Source organism: Canis lupus, chromosome 20, assembly GCF_048164855.1.
Source record: "Canis lupus baileyi chromosome 20, mCanLup2.hap1, whole genome shotgun sequence".
Lineage (NCBI taxonomy): Eukaryota > Metazoa > Chordata > Mammalia > Carnivora > Canidae > Canis > Canis lupus.
The window spans coordinates 22,001,938-22,017,063 of record NC_132857.1 but is presented as its reverse complement, the minus strand read 5'-3'; the positions used below and the strand labels follow the sequence as shown (position 1 = coordinate 22,017,063).

The 15,126-nt window shown below is 40.9% G+C and overlaps 1 long non-coding RNA gene across 4 annotated transcripts in view; it reads right to left on the bottom strand.

The window, feature by feature from the left end:
• The window catches only part of LOC140611747 (uncharacterized), a 184,041-nt gene that overhangs the window by 149,412 nt on the left and 19,503 nt on the right, over window positions 1-15,126 (bottom strand). For 3 of the 4 annotated variants that reach the window (XR_012012885.1, XR_012012889.1, XR_012012888.1), the window contains one exon: window positions 14,228-14,248. The exons of the other annotated variant lie outside the window; for it this stretch is intronic. This is a non-coding gene — a long non-coding RNA (uncharacterized lncRNA). The remainder of the gene's footprint in view (window positions 1-14,227; window positions 14,249-15,126) is intronic. 4 annotated transcript variants of the gene reach the window in all.

The window sequence follows — 15,126 nt, the reverse complement described above, 5'->3', positions numbered from 1 at the left end:
TGATGGGCATGGGGAAGAGAAGGAAAAATACAATGAGATAAAAACAGAGCAGGAGGCAAACCATAAGAGACGCTTAATCATAGGAAACAAAGTGACAGTCACTGGAGGGGAGGTGGGTGGTGGATCAGGTACCTGGGGGATGGGCATTAAGGAGGGCATGTGAAGTGATGAGCACTAGATGTTATATGCAACTGATGAATCACTACATTCTACCCCAGTCTCATACTACACTATATGTTAACCAACTTGAATTTGAATACAATCTAAAAAAAAGAATGAAAAAAATCACACATTCTTGTGTACAGTGAAGAAAGAACTCTGCATTCAATTAAAAAAGCAGTAATGGGGCACTCGCTATGTGCATCATCAGTTACCAAGAACTTGCTCACCACCATCTTTCAGGTATTAACAAATCACAATTTCTAAGCTTTTTATTAAATCAGGGACTTCCACTTCCTGAGAAGATACATACATACATACATGGTGCAAGCCAAAGCCTCGATCCCAACAACCAGAAAAGATGTGCTCCTGGCGATAGTCAGGAAGCTGTCAGATGACCAGAGCTAGGTAAAGGATCCATGCAGAGGACAGAGAGCGCTTCACTGGGGAGGCTGATGATGGGGCACCATTTTGTCCCCAGGCCACTTGCCGATTCAGGACATCAGCTCCACTGGGATAAGAGGACACCATCACCATACAGTGACACACTGGAAACTCAAGGAGGCCCAAATGCAAGGCTGACATTCCCACAGGACGTGTGCTTTGGGAAGGTGGGAGGTGAAGGGGACGGGACCGAGCGAAGCTTATCGTGGCCTCGCAGTACCTACGGGATGAGCCTCTGCTAGCGAGAACGGGTCTCCCACAAACACAGACCCACCCACGTGGGAGCTTCCAGATGACTAAGCTGCATGGGGCAGAAGAAGACCAAGTATGACACTCCAAATCCCTGAAAGGACTAGCGTAGTGCTTGTGAGGCCTTCCAGTGCTGAGGACAAAGAGCCTGCTTCTGACTAGTGGGTCTCAATCAAAACACAGAGTGTCCACAGGGGAAAAACAGGGAAAAATTACAGGGGCACTGAAGGCCAGCTCAATGCACCAAAGAGAAGAAGGGACTATCGACCAACTAAATAAACCATCTGGCCCTCGATGTTCTTTCATTCACTGTGTTATGCACACATCCAAAGAATTACCAGAAACATACACGGGAAGGAAAATGCAACCAATAATTCAGAATAAAAATAAGCAAAGACCGTGAAGTAAGTAAGATCATGCTGGTAAGAAAAACAGGTAACAAGATGGACAGAAGTGGATGCAACAAATGGAGAACTGAATGAGAAAAGTGTAATGCATATGAAGAAATCACATGGATATTCTAGACCTATAAAATAAACTATCTTTCACCAAGCATTCATCGATGGCTTAACAGAAAACTCGGATGGCATAGGAAAGGACAAGATTGGTGAGTTCTGAGATAGAGCAAACAGACAATACCAAAACTGGAGAGCAAGCAGAAGAAGCAATGAAAAGAACAGAAGACACACGGTCCACAGCAAAAGGCCCATCATACTTGAACTTGAGGTCCCAGGAAAAGAGGGACAGAGATAGAAGCAATATCCAGAGAGAGAACAGCCAAGGATCCCAAACTGCAGAAAGACACCAATTCCCACATTCAAGAGGCAGAATGAAAACACATGTGCGCTTACAGGCACACACAGCACACGCGTGCACATATACACACAGGCACGCATCACACACAGGTCACGTGATCATCAAAATACAGAAAAACAAAAACAAAAAGGAAATCCTAAAAGCAGCTGTGGCTGGGGATGGGGGTTGGGAAGAGACACCCCCTTCAAAAGAACAATAGGTTGTGTAGAAACACAATAGGGGAAAATCAAGTTCTGGCCATTTGAGGTTTGGAGGGAGACTGGAGGAAAAGAGTATATTTGAATCAGATTTTTAAAAAAACCTTTTAGGTAACGTATTGAGTAGTTTGCTAAGTATTCAAAAATTTACAACATGTTATTTAAATTTCACAACTTTCTGAACTAAATATGATTACTTCCTTTTACACATAGAAACTCTAAGCTTCTTGCCAAAGGCCTCACAATTCCCACGTCACAGAACAAAGACACAAGCCCAGAGCTGTCTGAAACAATGGTGATGCTCGCAGTTTGCTACCACAGTGCTTCATCCAAAGAGAAGGAGGCATGAGCATTAGTGGAATGATGTAAGAGTTGTAATATGCAAAGATTAAGGAGCAGAAAATAAAGGGGATGGGGGCCAACTCAAAGTTGCAGGGGACAGAGAATAGAGCGGTGTAACAAAGTTAAAGTGACAAGTAAACAGGAAAACCGTGAACCACGCTTGCTTGACGCAGTGAGCGAGAGCGATGGAAACACGGCATTTGATCAAATCACACTATTTACTTTTTTTCTCACTCTGCTAACAGCTTAACCATGGATATAATGATACAATACGATTGAATTTTAAAACACGTATGGGGTTTCACTGCATAATCTTAATGAATTCTCAGAAGACAACTCAGTATATCAAGTGGTGAAATCACTAATAGAAAAAAATATAAATCTTTTTTTAATAGTTAAATTATACAACAAGAGAATAACTATGACAATTTCATCAACATTGCAATGGATTAAAAAACTACAAAACCATATACTGAAATACAAAAATTCTCAAATTCCCAAATGAGTAACTATGAAAGTTCATGATGCGCAAAATACCAACCGTGAAATTAGCATTTTTTAAATACATAAAAGTAGAGGATAAATCATGGAATAAAGGCTTCATTATTTTAACCTACCTCCAAGCCATAAACATGTAAGAATATGTTGGCAGGAAGAGACTGGAAAAACAGCTCTTACCGGGACCACCCAAGGGAAATAGTCCTGAAGTCACATAGCACGGCCTCAACCATCGGACCTAGGCACCGAACCCGTCACAATACACAAGAGCAGGACACTGCAGGGGGTTCAAGATTCACTCGCACCCTAGTAACTCACGTGAGGAAACGTAAATGCGGCTGGTCCTGATTAACCTGCTCCATCCGAATGACCTGCAGACAGACTGGACAGAGGAGAGGACGGACACAGGGAAAGAGACTTTCGGGTTCCTCAGACCAGTAAAAGAAAAGTCCCAATGACCAAACCTCGTGGGACACGGCCCAGGCACCATCTGGACAGGTGGTTCTGACATTACAGAACATCGGGGCTCAGGAGACGATGGAATCTCCCAAACCCATCCAGTTCAACAAACTCCAATTCAGACTCGCTACGAATGTGACAGCCTAAATCTGTCTTGATGTTACAGATAATCCTGGACACGAATATTAAGTCCCTCCTTGAAGCCCTTTGTTACTCAGAGTTAAGACGTCTGCAGTCCACCATTTGCCCTGACAAGCTGCCCTCTGGGATGCCACTGTGGCCTCTGTCCTTTTCACCTGACCTGCAGCAGGAGGACCGCCAAAGGCTTGCTCCTCTACCCCGCACCCCGTCTCCACACCCGCTGGAGGTGCAGGCGGCAGCTACAGGCCACCCCACCTCTCGAAGGAGTACCTTCAGGCCTGGCCTCTGTCTTTCCTTCTGCAAGTGCTTCCTTCCCCGTCCACACCTCCACCTGGACATCTATCTGAGAGTATTGCCAACCCAACATCTCTCAGTTCCCGAAAGCTGTCTTCTCCACATCACTTAAAGGTACCCGCATGCACTCAGCCCACTTCTTTCCTGATCCCTCCCCCTCTCCCATCCCACAATCCATCTTTCAGGCCGTGCCGTGGGCTCTGCCTTCAGGGTTGACCGTCTGCCTGGCCACTCTTAGCACCCGGTTCCACACCACCATCATCTCTTCCTGGAACCAGATCTTTTCAGCGCTCTCCCTGCTCCAGTGCGTTCCGTCTGCCACAACCTTCTGACTCAGACCATGACCTCCACACACTCTGAGGGCACGTGAAGAATTTTGAAAGACAGCAGTTAGGTCCAGATGGTTTATAGGTGTCGATTCCTGATCCCTGGCTCAGCTAGTCCTTCCTGTCCCTGAAAGCTGACGGAAGCTCCTGAGGTAGCACCCGATGCCATTTCGCCTTCACCACATCCTACCCCATCACTGCTTTTCTGTCACTTACCAGAACGAAGGCCTCCTCCTTGCTCCTCCTGTACTGTGCTCCAGAGTGAGTGGTAAAAGGCACTGGAACACCACAGAATCCCCTGTTAACCGCAAAGCCTTTCTAAAGTCAAGGCGTCACTAAGCCTGGGACAGAACATCCGGTCTTTCCTTCTTTGCGTTCATTTCCATAAAAAGAGAATGACATCAGACACACGCCACCTAGCCTAAATTCATCTGTCCTGAATTCAGGGACAGTGACGATGGGATCGTGAGAGGGGTGGCGGTTCCTGCTGATAGATCCTGCCTCCTCAATCCCGAAGGATCATCAGGGAAGGACGTCAAGCTGACTGGGAGCCACGCACAAAGAGAACAGGAAAGAAAGGCTGGAGACAGTGGAAACTCAACTCACTGAGGCAGAAAGCTCACGGGAAAGATCTATACTGTCTCTAAGCATGGAATTACCTCAGGTTTTGCTTTAAAAAAAAAGAAGAAAATAATCCTGGGAAATAATTCACACACCCTATCTACAAAGTCACAATGCTGAGTCAGGAGCCAGAGCCCGCCCACTCACACATGCCTCGGTCTCAGTTATGTATTTTCTGTGATATTTCAAGGAGGAAGAGGTGAAAGATGCTACATGAATTTCCAGTAGACCAATTTTAAGTCAGTAAAAGAATCATTTCTCAGAACTGATATATGTATATATATATATGTGTGTATATATATATATATATAAAACACATATATATGTTCAATATTATATAACATAAGATATATCTTTTCTTAAACATTTATTCAAACTTAGAGGAACAGTATCATTAAGTTTTTACACAAAGAATATTGGGTACTATAAATTTTTACTAAGGACATATATCTACCCCCTCATCAGGAAGGTAAGCACCTTCCTGCTTATTCATTCCTAGCATGCCCTTGTTAACATTACATGAACTTCTAAAACAGTGTAATTCATCGACTGTAATGACATACTATAAACATATATAATATACAAACAACATACCTAATAATCATTCAAACGTCATTTCGAAGCCCCACAGCATATCATTTATGTTTACTATTAATTTCCACCAGACTTTACATCACCCTGGTCATAGTATTCATTCATGGGTACATGAACTGAAATTTTATAAACTCTCTCTCCATCTTGCTAAGAGAGGCATCCCAATGGCATTATATTTCATGTTTAAAAATTACCAATCATACTATTAATTTTGCCGTTTATATCAATTGTGCATCAGTACTATTTATAATAACAATTCTTTCTGACCGATTTTCACACTTAGAATACTGTAGCCAAAGACACTAAAACTTTAGAAACCTTACTTCCATGTGTGTATATACCAGTCTGTATATGTACACACATACACACAGAAAAATGACAGAATACTTATTAAAACATCTTCCCATTATAAAAAGCATAAAATAAAATCTATGGAGGAAATGAAAGAGACAGGAGTTCAAGAAGAAAAGCAAATATAATTGTTCTGACAGTGAAAAGAGAGAGCTCAGTCAGGTAAAGTTCAAAGGGATGATAGTGAGCATCAAATTATCATGGTAGTAACGTTCTATTGGATACATATTCAATAGTGAGATACAAAATACTTTTACAAGGTCAACTTTTCCCATACACTTGTAGAAAACCCCATCCTGTACTATTGATACTTGAGATGAAAATGTTTGAGGTCCAACTTAAAAATGGGGAGGGGGTGATAGTTTTGACAAATTATGGAGGGAGATCTTGAGCACTCTGCTGAAGCACAACTAGTGTGATTGCTTGCACAAAGAACACAAGTGTCGCACCACCACCGTCATGGCCCTGCAAGACAGAGTGGCTGCTCAACCTTTCATAAAGCCCTCGTTCCCTCATGCAAGGGTCACAGCCACAGTGGCCCTGCTCAGTGAAGCCAACGTCCCAATGTCTTCCCCCTTCAGAATTGGCACCTCTGTATTCCCTCCACCTGGAATGCTCTTTGACATAACCCCTCTCATAATTCAAGATTCTACTCTAAATGCCTCAGAAAGAATGCTCGGACTTTTAGTTTGGTTATGTGTGTATTACGGTACTCTGCATGGTAATATTTTGTGTCATTTCTTACAACTGCATGGGAGTCTACAACTATCTCAAAGAAAAGTCTTTACAAAACCCTCTGGGGCTGCCTTCTGCAACAGATCTATCTGCAATGCTAACCTCTGCCATGACTCCCCCCACCCCTCGTCACTTCCTTGCCTGTCACCCAACATCATTCCTCCATAGTACCCACTGCTTTCTGAAATTACTGATTGGCTCACTCCTCTATTTCCTGAGACCCCACAAGGAAGTCATCTCCAGAAATACAGAGTCCTTGTCTTGCTCATCACTCTCTCCCAGGACTTAAAATGAGGCTGGGCCTCAGGAAGCTTTCACTAGATGAAAATGCACGAGGCAGAGGTGATACCCAGTGACAGGACAGGAAGACCTGACATCACTCTGCTGTGACATGTTACATACTTAACCTCATGTAGTTCACTCCTTAGGAGAATTCTGGAAGAAAGAGTAATTTTCCATATTTGTAGTTGAGTGAATGGAGCGTAAGAGGTTAAATAACTTGGCCGACGCTGCATCGGCCATCAGGTTGGCCATTAGGAAGTACTGATGAAGTACTTCATCAGGAAGTAATGGTGTTGTTCAAAGTCAGGTACTAGAGATTAATAAGCCTACACAGAGCTTTCCTCACCACAAGCCCCTCACAGGGCTTTCCATTTATTGCCTCAATTGATCCTCACGATAGTCTACATCTGATCACATCAGGGGTTCAGACCACGAAACCAGGCTGGGAGAGTCAAGGAGGTTTGTTCAAGCAAGTACAGCTGCTGTGGAACACAGGGAACTCAGGGGCTGCGACCCCAGCTCCAGCTCCCCCGGAATCCCACGCGTGCACAGACGACAGACAGAGATTTAAAGGAATGCACACAAGGTCACGCAGCTGGATGGACAAAAGGCTGAATTAAGAGTAGGCCAACGACCTATTAGTCAAATGAGCTTTCCAGCCTGGCGTATCGTGCCACTGTCAAACACTTGAAAGTTTACATTTATTGCAGACTTTCAGAGATAAGATCAAGATTTTTATAATGAACATTAGCCATGCTACTGAAAACATAAGTAGACCGAGGTAAGAGACAGCCGACACGGAATACATGTGCTTATGGCTACCGTACACCATGCATACTCACAGCTCCAGAATATGACAAAAATCTAACTGCATGCATGTTGGGCTTTGATCTCTACAGGGTATAATCTTACTTAGGAATATTTAGTATTATTTCATAACATTTTCCTATCTATGGACAAACAGATCATTACAAATCAGGATGAAAACTGTTCATGACTCTGAAAGCTCTACATCTCTAGGGGAAGAAAATGCGTCAGAAACAGAAAAATCTTATACACTGTATGTATCCATGTGCTCTCTGATAAATACAAAAGATTTTCTCACCAAAAGAGCACGACACTTCAATGTACTTGCACAAGGCTCACATATGTCTTAAAATAATGAACAATCAGAAACTGAAGAACAATAGTAAGTTCCAACAAAAATAACAGATACAGCGTGTATCTGACTTTACTTTGTCTCTACCAATACTGGGGGGAACACTCTTTAATGGGGTGGCCGTTTCCCAGTTAACACTGTTCAAACCCGAACAGCAAAACTTTGGTTGAACAGCCAAAGTCAGGTCTCTACCCTAGAGGATCATACAATGTTAATGATAGGAAGTTTTCTATTTTCCTTCCCTCATCGCAGAAATAAAAAGTTGTGAGGAAAACAAAAGTTACTTATGGTATCCAAAACTCGGATAATGCTAGATTTAACATATGTTTATGCTGCATTCTGCAACTAAAACAATTTGCATTGAAAATGTCGAGTAGGTATTTCTCTCTATCACTACAACTATAAACCGGACAGGATAAATCAGACCACTGTGACAGTTCAAGTGGAGAATTTAGGAGCAGAAAAAAGAAAGATTTTCAGCAATATATGACAAGTTCAATTATTTTAGACTTAAATCTGGTAAAAAATGTAATTAAATTTAAAACATGCAATCAAATAGCATATATATATATTTTTTTTCCCATATAGCACAAGATGATGAAAGATAAGATAATTTTCCTTATGGAGATTCCGATCTAAGCCCAAATGAAAAGAAAAAAGAAACCTATCTTCATCATGGCAGGTGACTATGTCCTACAAAAAGATCCTTGCATCATACAAAAATGCAACTCCTATAACATAACAGAACTTTAACATGGGGGAAAACGAGGCCTTTTTTTAAAGTAAACTGCTGTTGCAAGGTAACTTTTAATTTGCGCACATAATGTAAATTGCTACGGTCAGCGCACCTTGGGTCACGGAAACAACGGTAGCTGGATCCAGAGGTGCCCCGGCAGTCCGGGTGTTCAGGCAAAGTGCCGTGAACAGTGAGGATCGATGAGCTCCTCCAAGTGTCACGGCCAGATCCTCGGCAGGGTGGCTGGAGAATAATATTCAGAGAGCAAGCACATGCTTAGTGTTACACTTTAAATTGATGCTGACATTTTGGATTGTGAAAAGAAAGTTTTTCCTAAGTAATATAGGAAACAACCCAGCTAACCTTCTGGAGGATATCAGATAATCATGGTAGGTTGTTGTGTAAGAGCTAACTTCTCAGAAATGTGAGCCCATGTGAAATACAAACAAGCAGCCGTTGCAGAGATTTACTATAGTGATCAACATTTTAATTACTTTCTGTTTTCTTAGATGTACAGGACTATTGCGATGAATATTCGCTCTATCTACAAACAAAGCAGTATTTTTAGCCTGGTATTTGCATTTGGTGGCAAAAAACTCCCACAAGGGTACGAATAACCACAAGTCATGTGCTGATTAATCCGAGACTTCTCAAGTCACGCATTAATTAAAGGAATTACTATGATCTTTGCTGGTAACGCTACACATTTGTCACACGGCATGCAGAGAACGACTTATTGGATGGTCAGATTTCAAACAAATCTCCAACCCTGCAAATACAGAGAGGATTTTTTCGAATCACTGCTGATGGTGACTCAATAAAAACCGAGGGCCTAAGTATGAAAACAAACTCCTACCAGAAAATCGCTAGACCAGTCTACACATGTGTGATGATTGACAAATAACTCGAGTGTGCAAAGAAGTGTTCTCCACATAAGAGAAAGGAGGACCACAATGGAAGGTGTGCAATGCAGGCCAAGCCACATCCTCAGCCGGCCCCGGCCCCCCGGCTCCAGGCCCCCCAGCCCCGAAAGGGGCGCGCACACACTGCGGCCCTGCTGCTCCGTACTCCTGCCAATGCCCTACGCTCTGGACATGCAGCCTTACCTCAGAAGCCACGGACTATCTATCAAGTGGGTTAAATTGCTTCATGTTTTCAAGGCGTCTTATAAAGCATTCTCGGGAAAATGTTTTGCTCCGTCATTCCTGACCTTTTAGAAACGGTGCCCCAGCAAGTATTAATATTGATGAAAACCACATGATCTCGGTCATTTACTGCCGACTGACACACACAGGCCCAAGGTAACACAACACAGCTTCCCTGGTTCTTAGAACGTATACATAGACCAAAGTTGAAATACTGAACTTTCTTTTTTCAGAAGAAGATCCTACATTTTTCTGGTTAAAACTGACCCATTGCTTAAACTCTGCCCTTTATTTTTATTTTTTTTATTTTTTATTTTTTTAGTTTCAGAAGCAGAATTTATTTATTTTTTTAAGTTTTTCTTTTTTTTGTTTATAATAAATGTATTTTTTATTGGTGTTCACTTTGCCAACATACAGAATAACACCCAGTGCTCATCCCCTCAAGTGCCCCCCTCAGTGCCCGTCACCCATAAACTCTGCCCTTTAAACATCTCTGATAAAATCGAAGATGTCAAAGAAACCACATAAGACATTTCAGAAAATCAATTTGAAAGGTGTTAATCTCTATATGGGAAATATTTTTCTGCCGCAAAGGAATCTATATGCATCCTTCCTTCCTTAACAAAACAAAGTGAATTTTGTCGCGTTCGGTTCTATAAAAAGAGAAGCCCCACAGCCCTATTCTGAATGTGTCAGCAGGTCTTCTCGTGTAGGGAGTCGAAGGGTACAAGTCTCCTCTTCCAGAAGTGGGCAGGCAGCAGCGCACTTACAAGCCACAGGCCAGAAGAAGAGGATTATTTCCACAACAGGCAAAACTGCCAGGAGGAACAAGCCACGACAACCGCGTGCATATTAAAGCCTTACAGTGGCTCCACAAGACCAAGGGAGCACCGAGAGCTCCCACTCATGCAGTTTAGCTCGAGATTCGGGGAAAGCATTTGACTATGGGGTTTGGAGGATGGAGCATGAACAGTACTTTTGTAAGACTTCTGCAGGTGGGAAAACTGGGCTGTGCTCACATAGCTATCACCCACCAAGACCAAGAAAGCCTCAAACGTTATTTTTAAACACTGGATTCTCACATCCATTCCTTATTTTTCATGCCTGAATTACAGATGTCATGATACCATGAGATACTTTAGGATGCCTACGCATTGCGAAGTAAAAACTTCTACCAGCAGCTGGCTGACCACTAACCCTAGGTCAGAACATGGGCTACTGTATTTATCACTAATCCTGATATGACAATTTACTATAAACTTAATTATTAAAGCTCTCCTAAAACATCAAGAGTCTGACACCATGTGTTTACATCAAAGCCAACAGACATATAAAGGTGAAATCGGAGTATATTAAGTATTACTCCTTTTTCCCCACTGGATAATCAGTATTTGATATTTCAAACACTCAGAATATTTCTCAATGTTTTCTGTCAAAGTATTGTTAATGAAAGGAAAGAGGGAACGAGTTACAGAACTTTAGAACTGAGCTGATGCAAAGAAAATTAGACATTTCTTTGAAATCTCACATTTTTGTAACTGGCTACATAAAATATGGGTTTACTTTAATATAAAAATGACAATCTTCTCCATTCCTCACGTATACACAGTAAAGCAACTACCACGTTTGGTGGAAACATGAAGCGGAAGATGGGTCAGAGGGAACGAGAGATGGATGCTTTAGCACCAGCTCTCAAGCTTAAACAAGGAAAATAATAAGTTAGGAAAGATTTACACATAGCATTGTTTTCACAGTAAATATTTAGAAATATAAATTAAAGTAGCGTGAAATTGCAGTATCATGATATGGATAAACAACAGATTGTGAGGTCATTAAATTATAATGTAAATCTGTTATCTATAAAATATATGCAATGATGTCTATGATATATGGAGGAGACAGAGCATGCTGCAAAACATCATGATCAACAGATTCTCCTTTATACAAAATCTTATATGTACATTTCTAAATATGCACGAGAACACGTGACCAGTGAGAGACATCAGCAAGAGCTAACAGGAGCTGCCTCTGAGTGACGAGATCTGCAATTCCGTTTACTTTTTGCACTTCTATATACTGATTGCATTTTTAACGATCATTTATCTGAAAAGTTCTTTCCAAAGTAAAATGTCTTTTTTTTTAAAGAGATTCTGACATGAAATGAGAAAAAAAACAAAGGGCTTTATTTTTAAAGAAGAAAAACTTCTAGCAAGGTCATGTGCTAGTCTACTACCCTGAAGGGACTGTGCACTTTGAAGACTTTGGGAAATGTTCACTGTGCCTACAGAGTAGTCCCATGCTCATTCTGTCATTTCTGCAGTGAGTAGCACCAATAGAAGAGGTATGGAGGGCAGCCCCGGTGGTGCAGCGGTTTAGCGCCGCCTGCAGCCCAGGGCATGATCCTGGAGACCCTGGATCGAGTCCCACGTTGGGCTCTCTGAATGGAGCCTGCTTCTCCCCCTGCCTGTGTCTCTGCCTCTCTCTCTCTCTCTCTCTGTCTCTGTCTCTATGAATAAATAAATAAATAAAAATCTTTAAAAAAATAAAAGAGGTATCGAGAAGAAGTGAAAGGTACTCCACCCTCTGGTACAGAACGTGTTTTCATGTGAGGCTCAGGGACCAGTAGTGGGTTATTCTCGACTATACTGCTCTCAATGACATCAAGCACAAACCCACTAAGAGACTTAGGCGTGCCTCTGCTGTTATGACATTTTGGTCAAAATGGCAAAATGCATCTTAATTACAGTTTTGATAGGTATGTACTTATAGGTGTCATATATTCAACGACCTTTCAGGTTCAGGATATAACTGAGTACACTTAGGACATGTAAAGTTAACAAATTAAAACTCTGATAGATGATAGGAAAGAAAATTCTATCCAGAGTTTCACCGATACCATGAAATTATCATTTTGATGGCCCACATTTATGATGCTCTAAATATATGCACAGTGTAAAGTAGTCAATCTGGATTTCTACAAAAGGACACTGAGCACAAAATGGAAACATAAAGACAGTTCTATGAAATGAATCTCATAAACTATCGACCGAAGAACATTTTATGTTTAAACTAAACAGTTTTTGACTCCATGATCATTTATCATACTCAAGATAAAAATAGATAAAAAATAATTGATAATTGATGATTAAGACAAAATTCATATAACACTAGCATTATTCTTTCCAAGTATTCCAAGCAGAAATTCTTATAGGACACAACCAAAAGTATGGGCTATTTACTTGCTGTTATTTTAATAAAAGAACAAAGAAAACTAAGACCTCACAAAATGTTGAAATAGCTATCTATCTACAGACATTGTGAATTTTTAGGAAGACACGCTGAAACATCAATACCATTGCAAACACACACGCATGCGCATATTCTGGTACGATGAACTTGAAAATTAACAAGCTATATTGGAGTTATGAATAATGGTCCTAATTATTCTTTTCCCAAAGTAGTAAACAGAAATACTATGTCAGAGTTTTCTGATCAGTGACAAAGTCATTAATAAATGAAATCAAAATGGCTAGCAATCAATAAAAAACTGTATTTGTGAGGGAAACATTCACTGCTACACTAGGCTTCCATTCCGTATAGGCAACAGATTCATTTTAGTATGTAAAATGCTCTGGGTTGAAGAATGCTTTTGACAAGAAATGATAAAGATTTTTCCCTATCACAGTAACAAAAACATATATTCACGTTGTGTTTTTTGAACTGCTCATCTTCCTAAAAAAATTAAGTAATGAGGAAGGCCATAAGATGGCTAGGAAAACATAAACTGTAAGAAGCAAGAGGTTCATTTCCCTTAAACAAAATTCCCAGAAAGCAGGCAAGAAAAAAAATAAAAGACCTCAACAATTGGAAAAGTTGGGGAAGGAGGGGAAAATCTGAAAGCAAGCAAGATGAAAATAATGAAAATACCAGCTGACATAAACAGGGATAGAATGCAGTCTAATCCCCAGACTCCTGAGCAAGGACATATGCAAAATTAGCACGGGAACACAAAACTACAACAGAAAGATGGTACGCGTAGCACCGGGACCAAGTATTAAACAAAGCATATCGAATTCAGAACTTGCTCATCAAACTGGATTAATTCTCCCTTTTGATGAAATGCATTTTGAGTTCAGGTTACGTCACAGGAATATTTTTATGGAATGACTTTAAAAATGTAGAGAAAGACTCTGATTCCTCTGACTCCCCTTAGTGAAAGAAAATCTTCGAATGCTGCTAAAGTTAATTAAAAACCATGAGGGAGGGATCCCTGGGTGGCGCAGCGGTTTAGCGCCTGCCTTTGGCCCAGGGCGCGATCCTGGAGACCCGGGATCGAGTCCCACATCGGGCTCCCGGTGCATGGAGCCTGCTTCTCCCTCTGCCTGTGTCTCTGCCTCTCTCTCTCTCTGTAACTATCATAAATAAATAAAAATTAAAGAAAAAAAAACCATGAGGGATCAATGAAATGAGAGATTCAATACAGACTGTGACATTCTGGGCCAAAACTGAAGTGTCACCAAAAAGTAATGGTTTTGGTAGACCCTGGCTAACAAACGAGAAAGGATATCAAACACAAAGACTTTTTTTTGTCAAGAATGGTAACACTGATGAGAGAGAACCTCAAAGTGACATACGTACATACCGACAACTGAGTATGTATATTCAGCATAAAGACTCACCAGAAGCAGGTGTCCATGCCTCTGTGGACAAAAAACAAAACAAAACAAAACAAAACAAAACAACTTTGGTTAACAGATCAACACACATATTAAAATCCAGACACTATAAGTTCTGGCACAGAGGCTGAAGCACACATTACATGAGAACACTGTTGCTGTCTCTATCTGGTGAAACACAAAGGAGTGTGAACCTCGTAAATGCAATTTTGGGTATCAAAGTCCAACTGACTCTTTGTAATGTGCTCTGGCTTTGCAATTCTCAACATAGCAGGTGATAACCTGATATAGAAGCGAATACTACCGTGACTTCGGTTAGCTGCATGTGAGTTGTTTAAATATCAAAAGGTGAAGTACGACAAATTAGGAATAAAACACAAGTTTATGGAAAGGGTGCTTCAAAGAATGAAACCTGGATAAAACTCAAAAGCAGGAATCCTCCCAAGTGATCCTTTGCTACAAAATTAATTCACATTAGTGGAAGGCTTTGCTATGCCCAGTGCTGGGAATGTTTTTGTCCTGTCGGAAACAGTTCACGCAAAATACCGAATTTCCATATTTCACCGTTATGTCCCGTTGTTTTGCTCAGAAAGAGCACCAAATCTCTGTGCTTAATTTAAAATGAATTACAATTTTGCTGGGGGTTTAATTGCTAAGTAATTTGTTTGAACAGTTTAAACCACTTACAATTTTAGTCAACATAAAAATTTGTGGGCAATCATACGGGAAAACTCATAAAACCACAGCTAAATTCCTAGGGATCAAAGTGTTATAGACTGAAATAGCCTTTAACTAACAAATGATCATTATGATTGGATGTCAACTGCATTCCTATATTGTAATTCATTTGCATATGTAAGAAAAAATAGAAAACCATTAGGCCAAGTAAAGGACTAAAAATT